The sequence below is a fragment of the Mytilus galloprovincialis genome, chromosome 13, assembly GCF_965363235.1.
Source record: "Mytilus galloprovincialis chromosome 13, xbMytGall1.hap1.1, whole genome shotgun sequence".
Taxonomy (NCBI): Eukaryota; Metazoa; Mollusca; class Bivalvia; order Mytilida; family Mytilidae; genus Mytilus; species Mytilus galloprovincialis.
The window spans coordinates 70,549,961-70,565,361 of record NC_134850.1 but is presented as its reverse complement, the minus strand read 5'-3'; the positions used below and the strand labels follow the sequence as shown (position 1 = coordinate 70,565,361).

General features: G+C 31.2%; 2 long non-coding RNA genes across 3 annotated transcripts; both read right to left on the bottom strand.

The window, feature by feature from the left end:
• Positions 1-12: 12 nt before the first annotated feature.
• Positions 13-10,143, bottom strand: LOC143057644 (uncharacterized). Of its 2 annotated transcripts, XR_012972770.1 has the most exons (5): positions 10,008-10,143; positions 7,137-7,267; positions 5,226-5,923; positions 1,078-1,261; positions 13-125 (listed from the first exon to the last, which is right to left on the bottom strand). It is a non-coding gene; the product is annotated as an uncharacterized LOC143057644 (long non-coding RNA). The 2 variants fall into 2 exon arrangements; XR_012972769.1 differs by lacking the exons at positions 13-125; positions 1,078-1,261 and having other exon boundaries at positions 3,761-5,923.
• Positions 10,144-10,951: 808 nt separating this feature from the next.
• On the bottom strand, positions 10,952-14,435 carry LOC143057643 (uncharacterized). Its single transcript, XR_012972768.1, has 2 exons — positions 13,938-14,435; positions 10,952-11,229 (listed from the first exon to the last, which is right to left on the bottom strand). It is a non-coding gene; the product is annotated as an uncharacterized LOC143057643 (long non-coding RNA).
• Positions 14,436-15,401: the final 966 nt, after the last annotated feature.

The following is a 15,401-nucleotide window of genomic DNA, read 5'->3' as shown; positions in this document are numbered from 1 at the left end:
ACTTTTGTAGTGCGTAGGTAGCAGGCCTTCAATTCTTTTGTAATCTGGATCTTTGCTATGGATCATATATTCCGGATCTGGCATTCCAGAAAATACACACAATGTTATTTTCATATATTTCATTACTGAAGAAAAACGATATGATCTGAATTATTTTTGCATATAAAAAAGTATATTTTAATGTGAGTTGCAAAATTATTAAATATTTATGATTGTAACATATATGAAGAACAATTTAAAATCAACAGCAATATGATTCCACATAAAGTCGGAAAATGTTATTTTCGTTATTTAATTTTATATTCTACGAATAATATATCAGCTTAAGTATTAGATTTTTGAATTGTAGTTCATAAATTCAAGAGCAATGACTCTTTCTTTGAAACATAATGTTGGCAGTTGTTTCCTGACAATGGTCTGGAAGTAAAATTGCATTTTGTATCATTTTTTTCAAATTCTAATGTTAACACATTTAAATAATCTGTCTTGCACTATATACTATTTTACATTATGCTAACCTTACAACATTAGCCTAAATGTCCATGTGTTTAAGTTATCCTTTGTCCACGGAGAATATTTAATAGAATATATATAAATGAAACATTACATATTTTAATGATATAACTATAAGTAATCATCAAGTAATTCCCTAGATTGGATTTTTGTATTTTTTAATGATTCTTTTAGCGAAAAAATATATGAATTTAGAAAGAATCGGTAATTAATTTTACGCATTCCAGCACAAAAACCAATAATACATATAAAGAAATAACGAATTTAAAAGTAGTATATAAATTCGTAGATACGATAGATGTGAATGAACCTAAACTAATTACATATTCATCTTTGAAATGTTCCTTTTATCAATGTTATACACCACTACTAATTTCATCATATTTACTATTTCTTTTGACAAAAAAAAAACACAACTGCTAAAATGTTTGAAGAATATACAAAAACTTGACTATATCTTCATTTATATATTCTTATACTAAGTAATTTCATATATATAAATGTAATAAAAATAACATTAATATCAATAACATCTAAAAATACATGTGTACATGTACTACATACCTCAGTACAGTTCAATATGCTGAAGGCAGGTTACCAATATAAGTCTCAAAATGTAAAATATCTATTTTTCTAGATTTCTTCGACAGTTATCTTTCGTAGAATATAAACTTCAACTTGACTCGGACTTCTCTTAAACTGAGTTTTACTGTGCGTATTGTTGTGCGTTTGTTTTTTTCTACATTAGCTACAAGTAGAGGAGGAGGGTTGAGATCTCAAAAACATGTTAAACCCCGCCGCTTGTTGCGCCTGTCTCAAGTCAGGAGCATCTGGCCTTTGTTAGTTTTGTATGATTTTTAATTTTAGTTTCTTGTGTATCATTCGGAATAAGTATGACGTCCATTATGACTGAACTAGTATACATATGTGTTTAGGGGGCAGCTGAAGGACGCCTCCAGGTGTAGGAGTTTCTCGCTGCATTGGGGACCCATTGATGGCCTTCGGCTATTGTCTGCTCTATGGTCGTGTTGTTGTCTCTTTTACACATTCCCCATTTTCATTCTCAATTTTATTCAATGCAATCATATTGAAGATAGTCTCACGAACAATGGCATAACGACATGCAGAATTCGTGAAATGTTGATTGGGTATAATGCATTCATTTGACGTTTAGTAGGAGATATTTTTATATATATTTTATTAATAATGTTAATTTGACAAAAAAGAGAAGCAGAATATTATAAAGCACAAATGAAAAACGAATTGCGCAAATGCGCAAATGCGTAGTATCTTGAATAATATTATAATAAAATATCAATTGGGATCATCCAACTATATTGGTATCTGTGGAATATTTCTTCAATTTGTCAGATACGGCTATACAGTTTGACCGACATCAGGAACACTCCAACCTACGAATTTGAATACAACGAAGTATGCGACAAAACTCGTGAAAAGGTATCTTTCCAATTAAAGGGACCTTACACATACATTTTTTTCTAGGTTCACTTCCACCATTTTTTTATTTTCTTTTAGAAAAAGAATGAAGACCAACAGTTTTTCAATTCCATTTTTCAGATAAGCTTTGAGAGATATTTTCGGCTTCCCAAAGATGATAATGGTTGACTATCCCTTCTGTATTGTTTACCCCATGGTGTGTGTCTTTGTTGTTTGCACTCTTTCTGTGCTTACATTTTACATTTCAGCGCTCTTAAAGTGTCTAATATTGGTAATGATCTACATACCCTTTAACGCCTTAGCTAGACCCCGATGTTTTTTGGTGGATTTCGTGTCGCTCAGTGTTTGATTTTCTATGTTATCGTTTTATATACATACTGTTGTTAGTCATTTGATCGTTTAATGTGCTTTTTGCCATTTCATTGTCGATGTTTTCAGTATTTTTGATTATCCAACAAATGAACTTACATGTTCTTTTTAGTAAATGTCGTCTCTCTTTTATACGGTTTTTTTTTCCACAAGCATGTTATAAGAGCGAATGAGCAGTCTGATGATGCATTTGAAAATAATATTCGTACAATATATAAATCCATCAATCATCTTTGGCCTCTGAATTTCTTAAAAATCAGATTAAACCAAAATGATAAATACATGAAAATGACGACCGTTAAGATAATGTTGGAAACGTTTAACCGGAGTCACATCAACTATACCAACGGTTGTTAAAAGAAATCATCAATACGTATATACTTCATTTGTATAAGCAAAAACCTAACCCCCTCCCGTTAACTTTATCGAAATGGAAAAGAAGTAGCTCGATTAAAAGGTATCGTAAAGTTTCATTATACCTGCATATGAATGTTAGGATGCGTGTTAATTTGCATGTTGGGATATGAGGTAGCACTCCACAGATAGGTGTGTAGTTTCGCATTTTGGCCATTGTGGATTTTTCAAATATGAGAGTTAGTGTGAAACAAAATTAATTTTAGATAGCTGTCGCACGACCTTTGTGATTTAATCTTACAGAAAAAGATAAGGCGAAAGACACCCATTTTTATTTGATCAATATAAAGATTAATGGTAACAGTTTCTAAAAAGGTAACACTCAAAGGCAAATTCTAGTTTGATCACACTTTTTGGGGATATGTGACATTTTTTCACCCCCCCCCCCCTATCCCATTTTTGAAATATTGTATGGTACATAAATGCAGAATGTTGCAATGGATAAACATAGAAGGAATAATATTTCACCCTTGTAACTTTTGAAAATCAAATCTATGGAAGATACTGATTAGATACATATGCACATGTACAACACAAACAGTGAGATAAATGTAATAGAAATCCAAGAATAAGAGTTGATATAACATTTTGTGGTTCATTTTCAATTTTATTTTCTAACTGTTGAGTGCTGCGTAAATGCATTACAAGAAACGCATTCCATGTGAACGCACCCAGTCTTACCATGCGATTCCATTCTTTTTGTTAAGTTCTTACCTTAATGTGTATCGTCTTCATTTATTAATGAGACGACCATTGCCTCTTATATCAGACAAATTTTTAATTTAATCCAATTTCGTTTTTGAAACAATGATTAAATTTATAAAATACTCAATTTTAAAGTCAAAATAGGTATCAAATTAGAAACCTTTCATACAAGTATTTGAAAAATTCATTCCCTGGTCCCTCCTATGCTTAAAAAAATGCACAATCATTAGAGTTATACTTGTCTATTCAAAAAAGTTAGTGAAGACAGTTTCCTGTACGGAAGAAAAATAATAAAAAAATAGTTATTTCACTTTTATTTCCTGTATTACGAAGAACTAGAGGCTCTCAAGAGCCTGTGTCGCTCACCTTGGTCTATGTGCATATTAAACAATGGACACAGATAAATTCATAACAAAATTGTGTTTTGATGATGGTGATGTGTTTATAGATCTTACTTTACCGAACATTCTTTTTGCTATAATTATCTCTATCTATTATGAACTTGGCCCAGTAGTTACAGTGGAAAATATTTTCTAAAAATCTACAAAAATTTATGAAAAATGTAAAAAAAATTACTATAAAGGGCAATAACTCCTAAAGGGGTCAACTGACCATATCGGTCGTGTTGAATTATTTGTAAATCTTACTTTGCTGAACATTATTGCTGTTCACTGTTTATCTTTATCTATAATATTATTCAAGATTATAACCAAAAACAGCAAAATTTTCTTAAAATTACCAATTCAGAGGCAGCAACCCAACAACTGGTTGTTCGATTCATCTCAAATTTTCAGGGCAGATAGATCTTGACCTGATAAACAATTGAATCCAATTTCAGATTTTCTCTAAACGCTTTAAATTTTTAGTTATAAGTCAAAAACTGCAATTTACCCCTATTAATTATTTTTAGCCATGGCGGCCATCTTGGTTGGTTGACCGGGTCATCGGACACAATTTTCAACTAAATACCCCAATGATGATTGTGACCACGTTTGGTTTAATTTGGCCCAGTAGTTTAAGAGGAGAAGATTTTTGTAAAAGATTACTAAGATTTACAAAAAATGGTTAAAAATTGACTATAAAGGGCAACAACTCCTACAGGGGTCAACTGACAATTTCAGTCGTGTTGACTTATTTGAAAATCTTACTTTGCTGAACATAATGGCTGTTCACTGTTTATCTCTATCTATAATATTATTCAAGAAAATAACCAAAAACAGCAAAATTTCCTTAAAATTACCAATTCAGGGGCAGCAACTCTACAACGGGTTGTTCGATTCATCTGAAATTTTCAAGGCAGATAGATCTTGACCTGATAAACAATTTAACTCCGTGTCAGATTTGCTCTTAATGCTTTGGTTTTTGAGTTATAAGCCAAAAACTGCATTTTACCCCTATTATCTATTTTTAGCCATGGCGGCCATCTTGGTTGGTTGACCGGATCAGTGGACACAATTTTTAAACTAGATACCCCAATGATGATTATGGCCAAGTTTGGTTTAATTTGGCTCAGTAGTTTCAGAGGAGAAGATTTTTGTAAATGTTAACGACGGACGACGGACGATGGACGACGGACGACGGACGCCAAGTGATGAGAAAAGCTCACTTGGCCCTGTGGGCCAGGTGAGCTAAAAAATAACAATACATTCTGACTTAAAATATAAAAATAATATAACAGAAGTAACAGTGATTAAAAGCAGGTCAACAAATCATTTCAATTTAAAAAAAAAATAGAAAACTATATACTTCTATTGAAAAACACTCACTTGTTACGTTATAACATTTTAAGATAAGACAATAGCATACACTATTGCTCACACGTACACTACATATGAACTTCGATGGATGAGTGTCTTTTTTTTTATTTCTTTCTTTTTTTCTTTTTTTTTGTTTTTTTTTTTTTTTTGTTTCTTTTTCTCTTCTCTTTTTCTTTTTTCTCTTTGTTGGCAGAATCATGATATCCTCTTTTAAATCGATTTACAACTTCCTTTTAGTCTAGGCGAGAAGGCATATTTCAATATTTTCGAAACCTACATTGATATATTACTGCATTTTGGTTTTGTGCTGTCTCATCGATGGATGGATGTCACATCAACCAACAACTCCTTATTGTATATATAGGTAAATATGTACCCATCACTGTATACTTGAATGTAGAAAAAAAACATTGAAAAATTGTCAAAACATATCGAAAGATTATGGTTAAGCAAAATGTCAACTGTTTATATACTTTGAATAAATGGACATTGAATGTGTCCTATTAACTTTGTGATCATTGCAGATTACGATTCAAGTGCACCAAATACCCATTTCCTCAAGGTGTCATCAAACGGGCCTTTGTTAAACAGCATTTTTTCCAGTTCTGGATTAAATCGACATGGAATTGCCATCGAAGAATAACACGGCGAAATGTTCGATTTGCCAGTACCCATGATGTTAATTAGATATCCTTGATATCCAAGAACTGGAAAGAAAAAGAAAATACAGTTAATATTACACGGATGAGACAACTCATAAAGAAATAAATCTAGAAGTTAAAATTGATACTATAAGGCAGAAGAGCATTAGTTAAGGAACAAAATAAGCTTTGAGTATTTATAGGTTATGGATCTCTGTTTCAAGATATGTGTTTCGTTTTAATTTTGGAAATTAACGAGTCGGACTTTTACCTCATTTTTGCATTGGTAGTTTTGGGGTTTCAAATTGGAAGAAATAAAATCTAGAATCTACATTCATTTGGTTAAATGACACTTTATGTACTATTGAAGTCATAATATTAAAAAAAATTACGTAGTATCGTAGGCAAAGCAAAAAGAAGCCCGAACATTTTACAAAAAATCCAAACCGTCACCTAAGTATATTCCTAAAATACCAGGCTATTCATAATGTACGCCAAACTCACGATTCGTCTTCATAAGATTCACCAATGGCACTCAAATCAAATAGAAGTAATATGACGTTGATGAGCATTACATTGTGTAATTATTTAACATTAAGAAAGGTAATACTAAATTCAGCAATCGTAACATATGATAGACACATCTTGCACAGCGTTTAATAGTTATCAAAATAACAGGATTATAATTTTATACGCCAGACGCGCGTTTCGTCTACATAAGACTCATCAGTGACGCTCAGATCAAAATAGTTAAAAAGCCAAATAAATACAAAGTTGAAGAGCATTGAGGATCAAAAATTCAAAAAAAGTTAAAATATTTTAACATACTACCAGTAAATCAACAGAAAATGAACATACTACTGATAATTCATGTCAACACAAATATGATAACTTCTTGGTAAATAATAGCCGAACATTCACATACATTGGTTGAAATTATTCAGCGTATATTGTGAAAAAAACACAGGTTTGATCCCCAATTTTCTACATACGCAGAATGCCTGTACCAAGTCAGGAATGTGAAAGTTGTTCTACATCTATTGTATGTGGTTGGGCTTTTGATTTTTCCATTTGATTAGGAACTTAAATTTAGTTTGAAATTTTCCACGGAGTTCAGTTTTTTTGTGATTTTTACTTTATAACATACTACAATGTCAATTCGTATATTTTCCTACATATATTTCTCCATAAAAGAGGGGCGAAAGATACAAAAGGTACATTCAAACCCATTAGTCGAAAACAAACTGACAACGCTATGGTTTAAAAAAAAGACACTTACCTGACGGAAGTTGTAAACTCCCCGGCTTTGGTAATGCTGCTTTAATTGTTTCGAAATCTGGATCATTGCTTTCAATCTTATATTCAGGATTTCGCATTCCAGAAAACACGCATAATGTTACATTCATATTTCTAAAACAATTAAATGATATGGTTTGAATTTATTCGTCGACGTTTTGGTCTGCTAGATAGTTTCATATTTGCGTTTTCAAAGATTTTTACGTTAAATAAGTGTTGAAGCAAAAATGCACATGCTTTCGTTTTAATTCGATTTTCTTCCTTGAGCCTTACACATTATTTTTTTTTTTTTTTTTAAATTATACATACTTTATTGAAAACTTTCACATTTGTTAGTTTGATACAGAAAGTACCGGTACCTTATCCCGGCCTCGTTAAACATTAGATTGTATATTTAGAAAAATTGTTAGTAATTGTTAGTACTCAAAATTACATAATATATATACAGTATATTGTTGTGTATCAATTATTTCAATATTGATCAATAAAGTGAGAATTTTATTTAAGAGAGAATGTGAGAAGAGAAGAGAAAATAATAAAATAATAATAACACAAATACAAAACAAAAAACAAAAAATAAAAACTAGAGAAAAAAAAATAAAAATAAAAAATAGAAAGTCCTTGAAATTTGGAATATGGCAGCAGTATTTTTTTTGGCAACATTAAATAGATTTGGCAAAGTTGGTTTTCCATTGTAAATAATTCATACAAACACAAAATAGATATTAGAGAATGTATATGCATTTTAGGCACAAAACAAGAACAAAAGACAATAAACAACATATAACAGTATATTAAATAAAAACATATATGATGGTGTGAAAAGGCTAAAATAAAATGCACAATAACATTACATAGGGTAATGCTAATTAAGTTGCTTAAGTGTAAATTATTCTAATAATGGAAGCCAGGGGTCCCAGTAGAGGTTGGCAATGTGAAGGGGCTTTGTTTTAAAAAATATATTCTTTTCTAGTATTAGATTTTCTTTTAGATAGTTTTTCAGCCCTGCAAAATTTACTTGATTTTCACACAGTTTTGTTCTATAGATAAAGAATTTTGATAAAAGTATTATTAAGTTTTTTATTTTATTATTTTCTGTTTTTCCTAAATTTCCAAATAAAATTATATCCATGTTAAATGGAATAATTATTTGTGTTTGGTTATAAATCCAGTCCATGAGTCTTATCCACAGATCTGCTATTTTATGGCATGTCCAAAATATGTGTTCAATATCTTCAGTAACTTCACTGCAGAAAGTACATTTATCGCTTTGTTTTATTTTTATCTTAAATAAAAATTTATTTGTGCCCAATATTCTGTGTATTATTCTATATTGGAACCAGTGGAGTTTTGAGCTTTTTGTGGAGTAAAAAGACATATTATGCACAGTTTTCCAATCAAAATTTTTGTTGAGTGTTAAGGACCATTTTTCTTCACATCTAAGTTTAGTACTGCTTTTTTCAAATAAAACATTATACATATCTTTCAAGCCTTTTATTGATAAAAAAATATTCTTATATTATTTGGCATAATTGGTCCTAGTGTTTTATAACAATTGTTAATAGATATATAGTTTTTTAAAGCCTTTTTATATGATTTTATTGATGAAATGACCCCATTATAAGTAAGAAAGTTTGACTTAATTTTATAAATGTTTTGGAATTGTTGAAAAGTCATTAGTTTTCCCTCATCGTTTAATAAATCATTTATCAAAAAGATCCCTTTATCTATCAAGTCTTTATAGAAAATGGATGTTGTTCCTATTTTTATGTTTTCATTATTCAAGAGCGAATCTGATAAAAACTCCTCTTCATTTTTTGGTATGAATTTATTTTGTAAATCTGTCCAAGCTTTAAAAACTTCTTCCCAAAAAGGGTTTTTACATCTTTTTGTTGGGCCTAAATAAACAAGGTTTTCAATACTAATTTTTTCAGTACTTTCTAATAGCTTATTTAGTTTTGGGTTGTTTTTCAACAACCGTCTTATCCAAGTTAGTTTCAATCCTTTTATACATTATTTTTAATCGTGACTATTTAAACGACAAATTTGAAATATATAAGTGGCTTCAAGCTTTAGGAAATAAGCTTCAAACCGTTCAGTTGATGTGGGTCCGTTTAGTTGATTTCGGAACCTAATAAAACTGCTATACAGCGTTCCACTTATTTTGGATCTCGAGCTTCTTTGATAATTTCTTTACAAAAAATATACAACAAACTCCAGTAACCAACATGAGTTAATGTATTGTTAATTTGGTTCCGTGTTTAAAACTACTATTGCTTTAGAACGACCTGATATAGACGACACATGAAAACTATGATGCTGTAATATTTTAGAGATTGAAACATTGAATCAAATAGTCACTCTTGCGTGGTATGAAAATAGATGATTTACAATTGATATAATTTGGAAAGTGTACTCCTTATTCTTTCCATTTGATCTTGTTTATAAAAGTTTAAATAATGCCTGTACAATTCATTTTGTAAATGATTATTTATTAAATGCCTGTGGAAATATAAACTAAGCTGAATATATTAACAGCTTTACCAAAAAGCACAAACGTACGAATCGGGCAGTAATTTTAACTGATCATGATGAGGAGTATCATGTATATTGATGTTTTTAACCTTTGAAATGTTCCCTTCGTTAACTGATTGCAACACTATTTGTCATATATTATTAACTATTTTAGTATTCTAAATTTTAGTATTGTACATCTAGTTAGAGATACCCAAACTCGTGCATAGTATGAAATAATAAACAAAAGTCCACAAAATCCACATAAATAAAATTCACTCTTTATCAATTCAAGAATTGAAAGGGAAATCAGTAGCGGCAAAATCTAATAATATCTTACCTCGGTTTCACCTCATGGAAAGTAAACAATGCTCGTCTCAAAGTGTATAATTGTATTTGTAGATTTTCTTTATTATGCTTAGTTGCGGAACTATCATAATGTACTATTCTAGCTTACTTTTAAACTAAAATATATATAAAAAAAGAAAATGTGATATGATTGCAATGAGACTACTGTCCACCAGATACCAAAATGACACAGACATTAATAACAACTATAGGTCACCGTACGGCCTTCAACTATGAGCAAAGCCCATACCGCGTAGTCAGCTACCAAAGGTCCCGATAAAACAATATAAAACAATTCAAACGAGAAAACTAACGGCCTCATTTATATCAAAAATGAAGGAAAAACAAATATGTAACACATAAACAAACAACCACTGAATAATTGGCTCCTGACTTGGGACAGGCACATACATAAAAATATGGCGGGGTTAATCATGTTAGCGGGATCCCAATCCTCCCCTAAACTGGGACAGTGGTATAACAGTACAACATAAGAACGAACTATAAAAATCAGTTGAAAAAGGCTTAACTCATCAGATGGACAAAAAAAAAACGTGGCCGAGTACTTGTACATCCCGACACAAAAAGACACCATAAACAGATCTGAGATATAGAGTTATCTTATATGCCGACTTAAAGTAATCTATTTTGTTGATAATCTGTTGTATAAGACTGATTATCAATTAAACGACAGCAACATAAATCACTGTCCAATAGGAGCAAGTGCATTGTATTAAAAGTCAAAGTAAAGCTATAACACATGTGTAGAAAGGCTCATGGATAAAGTATGTCATGCTAAGTTGACAATAGATACCGTACTGCGCGTTCAACATGTTCAATTTGAAAACTTAAAATCAAAAATGAGCAGTAAAATCAAATTTATTGATGAAAACTGAAAACAGTTTTTTAAGCACAAAGCAGTACAAAACATAAAGGTAAAGGAAAAAAGGTTTAATAAAGATTTGTTTTTATAAATCATATATGCTATATGTCTCTATGTAAGTGTCTCTTTGATTGCTGATCGAATTCCGATCTTGCATCTTGATCACCATACACTAATTTCCTTAAGTCTTCATCAAATTCACCTTGTTAAACAGCAAGTTTTCAAGATCTGGATTATATCCACGCGGAATTTCAATCATAGAAGAGCGTTCCTTTATTTTCGTTTTACCACTTGGGCATGATAAAAATCATGTAACCTTGATATCCAAGTGCTGAAAAAGATATCGTGCGACTAGTAGATTATATTCATAAACTATAACATGTAAATATAGATTCTACCACTGAATCTAGTGTAATACGATATTTATCCACCCGAGACAGTTAAATTTTCAAATTTAAAGTCCGAGCCGCCTCGGCGAGGACTTTAAAATTGATAATTTAACTGTCGAGAGTGGATAAATATCGTATTACACTAGATTTGGTGGTGGAATTTGTTTCTCTAATGATTTTCTAACATTATGCAGGCAAACTTATTCCTTCTTTTCAAAAGATCTGCAAAAAGATGTGTTCTTTCGATGTGACGTCGTCAGGTATGGTCGCCTTTTTTCAAGCCGTCACAATAGGAAATTCAGCGGAAAGCAAGAAAATTCGACGTCATAATCGGATTTTTACCAATGAAGTACTGAGATCAAACGAACCACACGTTGATTAATGTTTTTTATACAAAAGGTGCAGAAAGGGATAAATTGACAAAGAATTAGAGAAACTGAAATATCTAGGATTTCGTTACCATACAAAAAATGTTCACGTTTACTAAATCAATTCATCGATTGATTTGGTTACAAAGTAAGCTGTACATACTGGTTTTAAAACACGTACAGTGAGATAGAACCAATGTATTCACATCTGTATATGATAAATTAAAATATATTTATTTATGTATTGCTTAAGTAACATTTACGAAAAACATGGTCCTAAACAATGTCGATATTATATTATGTCATGCGTTTCACAGACGGGCATGACGTCTTTCCGCTAAATATTTTGTATGTGTACTGATTAATACCTAAGACTGGTTTCTATCACTGCAAGTAGTCATGGATCGGAAGTTCTTTTGTTTTATTTTCCATTTCTGTTCTTGTTTGGTTCACTCGAATTTGAATCAAGCCATTTTTAACTATTTTAAAGACTGGTCTTATGTAACTCTGTCTCTCCACTCTCCTTGGTTAAAGGATTGGTTTAGCTCTCAATGTCATGTTGAACCCCATGTATACTTGTGTTAATATCAACCAGATGTTTGTTATTCAACAGTTACCTTTGTTATAGTTAGTCTTATTTGTTTTTTGATGATTGGTTTGTTATAAGTCAGTTCATTTTCTTTTTCGTTTTATGGGCCATTGAAGTCTACTATTAAACGTGAGGGATATTGAGCAAAATAGTTAATAAAATTGAGAATGGAAATGGGGAATGTGTCAAAGAGACAACAACCCGACCAAATAAAAAACAACAGCAGAGGGTCACCAACAGGTCTTCAATGTAGCGAGAAATTCCCGCACCCGGAGGCGTCCCTCAGCTGGCCCCTAAACAAATATATACTAGTCCAGTGATAATGAACGCCATACTAATTTCCAAATTGTACACAAGAAACTAAAATTAAAATAATACAAGACTAACAAAGGCCAGAGGCTCCTGACTTGGGACAGGCGCAAAAATGCGGCGGGGTAAAACATGTTTATGAGATCTCAACCCTCCCCCTATACCTCTAACCAATGTAGAAAAGTAAACGCATAACAATACGCACATTAAAATTCAGTTCAAGAGAAGTCCGAGTCTGATGTCAGAAGATATAACCAAAGAAAATAAACAAAATGACAATAATACATAAATAACAACAGACTACTAGCAGTTAACTGACATGCCAGCTCCAGACTTCAATTAAACTGACCGAACATCAGGCACAATCCTTTCCGTTAGGGGTTTAGTATCATACAATCATAACATATATGAGAAGAACATAACCCGTGTCATGCCAATAACTGTTTTTAGAATAAATGTGTTTAGTTCCGATGCAAAGACCTTATCAGTGACTCAATATTAACGCTAAAATATGCAATCTTTAATGAATTGATAACAGTATCGTAATTATATCCCTTCTTAATAAGTCTATTCAAAGGTTTTGTAAGTTTCTGAGGTGAATACTGACACCTTTGTGCTTTATAAAGAATATTTCCATAAAAAAAATGGATGTGAAATACCTGAACGTATTAGAAGTCTGCATGTTGAGCTATATTTACGAATGATGTCTTTATACCGATGATAAAATTTAGTAAATATTTTGACTAGTTTGTGATATCGAAAACCCTGGTATAATAATTTTTCAGTAATACATAAATTTCTCTCGTTAAAATTTAAAACATTGTTACATACACGAGCGAATCGTACAAGTTGAGATATATAAACTCCGTAAGATGGTGACAAGGGAACGTCACCATCTAAAAACCGATAATTAACGATAGGAAACGAAAAATCATCCCTTTTATCATAAATTGTAGTATTCAGCTTTCCATTAGTGATATAGATATCAAGATCGAGAAAAGGGCAGTGGTCATTGTTAGTATTAGCTTTATTTAAAGTAAGTTCAACAGGATAAATTTCATTAATATACATACTGAAGTCGTCATTATTGAGAGCCAAAATATCATCCAAATATCTAAAAGTATTATTAAATTTGTTTATCAGATGTTGTTCGAGTTAACCCTATATACAAAGAATAACAGTCATGAAATCTAAACTTCCGAAAAAAAACTAAACATGAAATTAACATGCTCAAATTCAAAGTTTTTTACGCAATGTTTTGTGGAATAATTTGTCTTTTCTTAGTCTTTAATTTTGAGCCATTGTGTAGTTAGTTTCGAATGTCCAATTGGTCACTTGTGCCTCATTTTTTACTCATATAAATGTCATGATAACAAAAATTTACCAGAATGTAGATGGACACTACCTTCCTCTGGTAACATGGACTTGATTCTATTGTAATCGGGATCTTTGCTGTCAATATTATATTCGGGATTTGTCATTCCAGAAAACACATGCAACAATACTTTCATGTATTCCATTTCTAAGAAAAGGTAGAAATTATCAGAATTATTCGTTTGTATATATCAGAGTTTTTTATTTGTAAGCAATAAAAATAAAGTGTATGCCATGAAAAATGTTTCATTCGTAAATCTACGGACATAACCAATTGTATAATTGATCGAGTTTTCTCGGAAATGCTTGAGGCCAAATGTTAAAAAAAAAAGATCCAAAACTGTGTATGATAATATTATAAATTCTCTCATCTATATTCTATACCATGAAATAACAGACATTAACAGATAAACGAGATGATTTCATCTTTCCAATTGTCAACTGCCCATTTCGCATAACATATTACATTTACACATATTCCTTGATATGTTACGCTCGTACATTTTTCCATTATCGAGGGATGCTCTGATTACAAAAAAAAATAACTTAATCAATAGGACGAATCCTGTTCTACCTCGCTTTTCTCATACGAACATAAAGATTGTCTAAATAATGCGTGAAAAAAAACCTAAACAATGTGGGATGATAAATTGCACGGATTATTATTAGGAGGAATTACTGAAAGCGACACTGCAGAATATTTACAGTCACCATTACAAATATGATGATCGATACGGTATGTATGTCTAAACTCACTAGCACAATGTGTTTGTGATCTTTATATATCAGAAGAGTCTTCTTATTTACAATTCTTACAACCTGTCGAGGTTACTTATTTTGCTTCTCTTGCAGTTTGCTTTTGTTTTTCACTTTAGTTGGTATTATTAAAAAATAAAATCACAAAAGTACTGAACTTAGAGCAAAATCAATTCGGAAAGTCCGTAATCACATGGCAAAATCAAATAACAAAACACATCAAAAACGAATAGACAAGAACTTTCATATTCCTGACTGGGTACAGGCATTTTCAAATGTAGAAAATGGTGGATTAAACCTGGTTTTATAGCGCTAACCCTCTCACTGTGACGACAGTCTCATCAACTTCAGTTATATTTAAAATGATGCGTTAACTAAACAGACACAATAACTAAAATAGTCAAAATATGGGTACAGCAGTCATCATCGTGTAACAATTTTAAAAGGAACAATTAAAGATATGTGTAAGATATGAAATTACTGTTGCTATTATTTACAGAAGGGAACAGGTTGATATGGGTTCTTCGTTATAAAGCTATAAATTTAATCATATAACCCATAAATAATTACTGTCAAGGCCTGAATAGGTTTTCCATCTGTTTAAATTCGCAATACTTCATGAATTTACAAAATATAAAATAGAGTATACTGTTTACCTCTTCTAATGAATGTTTTTCTCTGTCCCTGTCTTCTTCTTTGAGTTGTGATTGGTTAAATG